This window comes from Penaeus monodon, chromosome 4 (assembly GCF_015228065.2).
Source record: "Penaeus monodon isolate SGIC_2016 chromosome 4, NSTDA_Pmon_1, whole genome shotgun sequence".
NCBI lineage: Eukaryota > Metazoa > Arthropoda > Malacostraca > Decapoda > Penaeidae > Penaeus > Penaeus monodon.
The window spans coordinates 60,209,715-60,217,845 of NC_051389.1; positions in this window are offsets into that span (position 1 = coordinate 60,209,715).

The window sequence follows — 8,131 nt, forward strand, 5'->3', positions numbered from 1 at the left end:
ACAGGTGGAGGGGAAGGGAAGGGACGAGAGAGGGGGAGGGTGGAAGGGAAAGGAGGAGGGGAAAAGGGAAGAGAGAGGGAGAGGGGGGAAGGGGAAAGGTGGAGGGGAAGGGAAGGGAAGAGAGAGGGAGAGGGGGGAAGGGGAAAGGAGGAGGGGAAGGGGGAGGGGAGGTGGAGGGTGTAGGAGCTCACCAGAGGCGGCGCAGGAGGTCGGAACCGTATTGTATGCTGTAACTGTACCTAATGAGCTTAGGGACAGCGCCATGTTTGGTTCGCGTTGTTTCATTGATGATTTTGTTTGTTCGCGATGAGTTTGGAGTTTTTTTAATGAATGGAGTACGTTATGATTTTTTTTTTTTTTTTTTTTTTTTTTTTTTTTTTTCAATGCGTCGTGATTTTTTATTATTTGGATTTTTTTTTCTCATATAAAAAATGTATTTTGCGTCTTTTTATTTCTGTATTTGTGTTATGGAGTGCAGTATTAAAGAATATTGCAAAAGAAATGAGAATTCAACTTCCTCCTTTTGTAATGCGTTTTTTATTTTGTAATAATAACAGCAATTGCAAATCAACAGTTAGCGACCGAATTATTTGGGAACAACCGTATGATAAAAATGGAAAAAAGTGGACCAGCCTTTCTTTGAATAAATACAATTGATTTGATAACTGAAACTCTAATGCACGAGTGATTTGATGACCTTTTTTATGCGACACTCATTTCCCGGATGTACGAGTCTATTTGGATGAGTGTGAGTGTGTGGGCGTGTGGGTGGGTAGATGGGCGTGAGGCGTAGCGAGGCGGCGCTCCAGGGTTTTCCCGGAAATAACAACCTGTAAATCGAGGTGTAATGATATCGTTTAGAGGACTGTTAAGTGGACTATGTGGGTTGCTGTTTGCCCCCTTTTTTCAACAAACTTTTTGTCTTTGGTTTCCTTTCTCTTTCTTTTAATTTCTTTCTTTCTTTCTTTCTTTTTTCTTTCATTCTTCTTTCTCTCTTCTTCTTTTTTCTTTTCTTTTTTTTCTTTCTTTTGGGTTTCTTTCTTTCTTCTTTCTTTTCTTTCTTTTCTTTTCTTTTTCTCTCTCTCTCTCTCTCTCTCTCTCTCTCTCTCTCTCTCTCTCTCTCTCTCTCTCTCTCTCTCTCTCTCTCTCTCTCTCTCTCTCTTCTCTCTCTCTTCCTCTCTTCCTCTCTTCCTCTCTTCCTCTCTCTTTGCCTCTCCCTCTCTTCGTTAGGTCTTTCAGGCTCTGTGGTCACTCAGTGAGTCACTCTTCGGGTCACGATTACGTCACTCTGCTGCCTTTGTCTAGATGTCACCCATTGTTTAGAGTCAGTGTTGCTTGAAGAGAGGTAGCGTTTGGTGGATGCTGGTATATTGAGGGTGCATGGTAGTTGCAAATATATGGTACATGGTGGGTGCATGGTAGGTCCATATGGTACATGGTCAGTGTTCGGTTGATGCAGGTGTATGATACATGGTAGGTTTGCAGTGTATGGTAGATGCAGGTATATTGCAAATGGTAGGTGTGTTGTAAAGCTATGTGGTACATGGTAGGTTTATGGTAGATGAAGGTATATGGTACTTGGTAATTGTTTACTAGATGGAGGTATATGCTACATCGGTAGGTTTATGGTATGGCAAATGGATATATTTGGTAGTTATATAGTGTATGGTACAGGTAGATAAAGGTTTATGGTTATATTGGAGGAGAATCATTGATGCAGTATCCTCAGAGTTGGTGTACGTTACATGGTAGGTGTATGGTAGATGGAGATGTATGGTTGATGCATGTCGATGGTAGCTGTTTTTGCATCGGATGTACATGACTTGGTAAAAATAACCCCTTGTCACTTAGTAACATGCAGAGCGTGTCTCCGTCCATATTATACACCAAATTGTTTCATTGTTAAAAGTTTAATAAGTGTGTTTGACCTATACCTGTGAACCTAACGTACGTACGTGTGTGTGTGTGTGTGTGTGTGTGTGTGTGTGTGTGTGTGTGTGTGTGTGTGTGTGTGTGTGTGTGTGTGTGTGTGTGCGCGCGCGTGCGTGTGTGTGTTTATGTCTGGTGTATGTTTGGGTGTACTTTCTCCTTTCCTGAAATAGCCACTGAAGTGTAAATTGGATATGCAAACGTGTACTGCGCTCTACTTCTCCGAATCTATCGTCGGTGCATAATTGAAGATGACGACCAGATGGCCTTTTGCTTTGCTATTCTTGACTCTAGTTCGTCTCCAATCGATTCATTGAATGCCGTGGGAAAAGACAGAATTGGAGGAGTGACTTTGTTATTATTATTGTTATTGTTATTGTTATTATTATTATAATTTTCAACTTTCTCTTGTTCGTCTTTCACTTCCTCGTTTTTTTTAAAATAAATTTTCCTATCTCCCTCTTTGTTTTATTCTCTCCCTCCTCCTCCTCCTCCTCCTCCTCCTCCTCCTCCTCCTCCTCTTTCACATTTACTCTTCTTCAATTTCTTATATTCCCGCCTTTTTAACATCTATTATCGGACAGCCCTGAAGTATGCGTGGCATTTCCTGCTGTCAAGTACCAGTGCTTTTATGTAACTTACGGTAAATGGATCGCCTTCGGGAGAGCGAGGCTGTTCGTGGAGATGGCGTCGAGTGGAGATTATTTTTTATTGTTTGTTTGTTGACTTGTTTACTTTTACTTGTATGTTTGTTTGTTGATTTTTAGGGGGGTATGCGGGGGATTTAATTTTATTTGCTTGTTAACTTTTTTTTTTATTATTATTATTTTTTTTTTGGGGGGGGGGATACGCTTTATTTATCGTCTATTTTTGTCTTTTTATTGTTTTTTTGTTTTTGTTTTTGCTTTTTTGTTTTGGAGGAAATGTGAAATGAAAATGCGTCTTATTTTACATTTCGTTGTTTATTTGTTTGTTTCCATATATATGTGTGTGTGTTTGTTTACCTTTTTTTTATCTGTCAGTTTTGTTTTTGTTTATTGGATGTTTTTTGTTTTTGTTGCTGCTTTTGTTGGGGATATTTTAAATGTTTGATTTCTTTGTTTTATTTGTTTTTACTTGTTTTTATTTGTTTTTCTGTTCTTTCTCCCTTCCTTCTTTCCTTCCTTCCTTCCTTCCTTCCTTCCTTCCTTCTTCTTCTGTGTTTGAAGTATTAGTAGCGCTTTAGTTTCGTGTGATAAACATCCTAGATTTCAGGTTTATTTTGGGGATAAAAAACAATGCTCTTATTGCTATTATTTGATCAAGATAATTACTGTTGTTTTTATATGTTTTTATTACGATTGTTATTAGTGTTATTTTCGTGTGGTAAAGTTTATCTTCTAATTAGTTTTACTCTTATTATTGTCAGCATTTTAGTCATTATTATTTTTACAAGTATCACCATTATCAGCTGGACTTGGCACTGCTGTTGTTATTGTAGACAGATAAGCAAATTTTCGCTAAACTCCCAAATATGTTGAGGTTCCGGTTAGCACTTTCTTGCTAGATGGGTTGTCGGCACCTCGGAGGGAGGGTGGAGGGGGGGGGGTGTACTCGGAGAGGGGGGTGTAGGTGGGGGGTTACTCGGAAGGGGTGGGGTGGGGGGTGAAAGGTACTCGGAGGAGGGTTTGGAGGGGTGGGGGTTACTTGGAGGGGGATGGGGTGGGGTGGGGGTGTAGGAGTGGAAGAAAGGGAATCTTTGTTTGTTTTGTTTGTTTTTTGTGTGATGGTGGTTCATTGTAGTTGCATTTGTAGAGGATCGTTTGTTTGTGTTGTTTTTCATTGGTGTCTTTTGCTAAGTTTGATGTGTGTTTGTTTCTAAATGTGTTTGGTCTTTTATTTAAGATTACCAACAATTCGCTTTAATTGAGCATCACTTTTTGCTAGTTTTCAATCGATGTTTATGACTATTCTTGGCGACTATTCTGTGGGCAGAGTAGGCGGCCTCCAAATGGTAGATAGGCCTACTCTAAGCTGTCTAATGCACTCGTATTGTACATTTGTATACAGACGGGCGCGCTTGCCTCTCCCTCTCTCTCTCTCTCTCTCTCTCTCTCTCTCTCTCTCTCTCTCTCTCTCTCTCTCTCTCTCTCTCTCTCTCTCTCTCTCTCTGTGTGTGTGTGTGTGTGTGTGTGTGTGTGTGTGTGTGTGTGTGTGTGTGTGTGTGTGTGTGTGTGTGTCTGTCTGTCTATGGTAAGGAAAAAAACAGATACACGTGGATTCCATAAGAATTGTGGTTACGTAATGAATGAGATTTGTTAATCGAAATCCTGGCAGGAATGGTTTTCTGTTTCATTCTGGCGGAGATGTTCATAATTACAATTTGTAATTATCGTTATAATTGGGCGTTTTTTTTTTCAATTATGTGGTATTGAGACTCCATGTATCTATAAACTGATATTTTAAAATTGTAAAGGAAACGATAGTGAGGAGGAGAAAGATTATGGTGGTGATGGTGCTGAAAGGTTGATGATGATGATGATAATGATAATGATAATTATGATAATGATAACGATTGGGAAAGTGACGATAATGAGGGAGATGATGATTTGACGGATGGGGGTGAGGAGACAAAGTAATGAAGAAAATTATAAAGTAAATTATGATGATGATGAGGATGATGGTGATAATGAAGATAATGATGACGACGGTGGTGGGGGGACTGGGGGGGGGGGGGAGGCGGGCGAGGAGACTTGTTTTTCCCGAAGTTCATAAACGGGAACCAAGTGCGTGACATGGAGCGCGGTGCGCGGCTGCCCTTCACTGCGCATCCAGGGCGACACCCGCGCAGCCCGATAACCCTTTCCTGGCCGCCCACGCTTCCCTTGGGCTTCTTCGCTCTCGTCCCGCGCCCTCCGCCTTCTCGGATTTTGAGGTTTTTATTTCCTTTCTCTCTCTCGCTTGTATTTCTCTCTTTCTTTCTCTTTCTCTCTCTCTTTCTGTCTCTTTCTTTCTTTCTTTCTTTCTTTCTTTCTTTCTTTCTCTCTCTCTCTCTTTCTTCTCTCTCTCTCTCTCTCTCTCTCTCTCTCTCTCTCTCTCTCTCTTTCTTTCTTTCTTTCTTACTCTCTCTCTCTCTCTCTCTCTCTCTCTCTTTTCTCTTCTCTTAAATCTCCTCTCTCTCTGATCTCTCTCTCTCTCTCTCTCTCTCTCTCTCTCTTTTCTCTCCTCCTCCCTCTCCTCCATCTCTCTCTCTCTCTCTCCTCTCCGCCACCTCTTCTCCTCTCCTCTCTCTCTCTCCTCTCTCTCCTCTCCTGCTCTTCTTGTTCCTTTCTTTCTTTCTCGTTTCTTCTCTCTGCATCATATCTTTCTCTGCGCTTCTCCTCGAGTAATTTTGTTTCTCGTCTCTTTTTCTCTGTTTCTTTTCTTTTTTCTTCTCTCTCTCTCTCTCTCTCTCTCTCTCTCTCTCTCTCTCTCTCTCTCTCTCTCTCTCTCTCTCTCTCTCTCTCTCTCATTCTCTTTCTCCCTCCCTCTCCCTCTCACTCCCACTCCTAATTATTTGTTTTTATATTTTTTCTATATATTTGTTTTGGTTGAAATTTGTTGAAATCTGATTGTGTATCCTTTTTTCTCTCGTTTTTAGGTCTCCCTCTTTTTTTCTTTTACGTTTCCTTTTCTTTATTTTATTATTATTTTTTAATTCTTAACTTCATCCTCACTTTCTGTCTCCCTCGCTCTCTCCCTCATCAATCTCTCTCTCTCTCCCTCTCCCGCCACCCCTCACCCCCCCTCAGTCCCCCCCCCCCCTCCACGTGCTGCGATGATGCTAATGTATATTTTCGTTTCTTTCAGGTACGTTGTCCGTGTCAAGAGGTGGTTATCATTAGCGAGCAGCTGGCGTCGAGGTAATGTGTTGGTGTTTGTTTGTAGGTTGTAATGCGTTGTTTTATCGTTTTTTGTTGTTTTTTTGGATTTATTATGTGTTGTGTTCTTCGGGATTGGTTCGAGCTGTGTCGTTTGGTCGTTTGATTTTCGTTTATTTGTTGAGTTATGTGTATTTGTTTTCTTTTCGTGTATTTATTTGTTCATTTATCAATTTGTTTATCTGTCTATCTGTTCATTATGTATCTACTTATTGGGTTATCTTGATTACTAACAAAATTACCCGAAGCTTCTTTACGTCGGTCTGCGCTGGTTAATCCACGTCCACCGCAGATGACTCTTCCGGATAATATTTGCGGCCGGTCTGATCTTATGTCGTATTATTATGAAACGTTTTTCGTATAATTCGTTTTTTTTAAGATAGTTGTTAAGGTACTTATGCTCGTGGAATTGCGAGGGTCATCTCTGTCTCACGTTCTCGCCGTCGGTTCCCGTAACTGTGTTCGTGTGCAATTTGATGCGTTGCATATTGCTGCAATATGTTCTTCGTTGTGATGACGTCAGGTTCGTGGTTTTGTTCTTCATTTGTTCTTGTGTAAGTTTTTTTTTTTTGTATGTCTTTGGTCTAGTTTACTTTTGTAGTATTATTATCCCGAATTGTAATCAGCCAAGTTCAAAATACTTAAGTTCGTCCAAGAACACCTGCAAAAGCCCATTTTCTGTGATAAATTGGAGGTACCGTTTTCTAAACCCAAATATAGTAGTTACCCCAGAGTGGTTTGTGTTCTGGTTCGTTTTCTATGATTAGGGTGTTTATAGAGAAGGGAAGACTGCATAGTTTTTATGTTGTTTATGTGCGTTGAAGAGATCGCCACAGTGAACCTTTAGATTTAGAATTAATTAATCATTATGTTGAAAAAACTACCCTTCAGGACGATATATTTAGAAATAGATGTTAAATTATTAAGAATGAAAATAAAGTGATATAGGTCATATTTACCTGGGATTGTGGCATATATGATCGAAAAAGAAGATAAGAAGAAGAGAGGAAAGGGGAGGAGAGGAAGAGAGCGAGAGAAGTAGGGGTAGGGGTAGTGAGAGAAAATAGAGAGAGGTGATGGGATGAGAAAGAGACGGGAAGGCGTGTGTATTGGAAGAGAAGATAGGAAGGGGGGGAAAGAGGAAGGGATAAGGGAGGGAGAGAGAGACTGAGAGAAGAGCAGAGAGAAGAGACATAGAAGGAGACAGAGAGAAGAGACAAAGAAGGAGACAGAGAGAAGAGACTGAGAGAGAGAGAGAGAGAGAGAGAGAGAGAGAGAGAGAGAGAGAGAGAGAGAGAGAGAGAGAGAGAGAGAGAGAGAGAGAGAGAGAGAGAGAGAGACTGAGAGAGCGAGAGAGCGAAGCAGAAGTCGAAAGCCTCGTTAGGCCCCAACAGTACGGCTTTGTACTTTGAAACTCGTTTGACTTTAACAAAGAACACGTGATATGGTGGAACCCGAGACGCCGGGGCGCCGAGCAGCAGCAGCGGCGGTTCGGCAGGTATGCGCGTGGCCGCCTTCCCTTTCGTTTGCTGTTATCATGATCGTCATTGATATTTTCAACTACGTCGTTGTCGTTCGTTTCGGAGCGATGGTGATGTTATTACGGTCGTTTTCTTTCTTTCTTTCTTTCTTTTCTTCATCATCATCTTCTTCTTCTTCTTCTTCTTCTTTTTATCAATGTCATTACGGTTGTGGTTGCCTGTCGCACGTGCATCTTTGTCTGTATTGTTTTTTTTTTTACTTGTGATCCGGTCGTCCCCATCACCATCTTCTGTGATTTTTTATCCTCCTCCTCTTCGCTATCATTAGTATCATCTCAATTATCACCATCTTTATCGCCACCATCATCTGTCGTCGATAATAATATGGTGGTGATGATTGATGATTGTGATGGAGATGAGAATGATGATGATGGGAATGAAGATGATGATTGATGGTGATGATGATGATGATTGTAATGATGAGTGTGATGGTGATGATTACGAATGACGACGGCGGCGACGATGATTGTGATGATAACCTCGGTGTCGAAAGATGTGGATATCACCACAAAAAAATAAAAACAAAACAATCTTGCATTCTCGTTCGGTTCGTTCAAATATATATATATATATATATATATATATATATATATATATATATATATATATATATATATGTATATTATATATTATTTATATATTTTTATATATTATATATATCATATTATGATTTTGTTAAATATATATATATATATATATATATCATATATATTATATATATATAACATATATATATATTATTATATATATATATTATGTGTG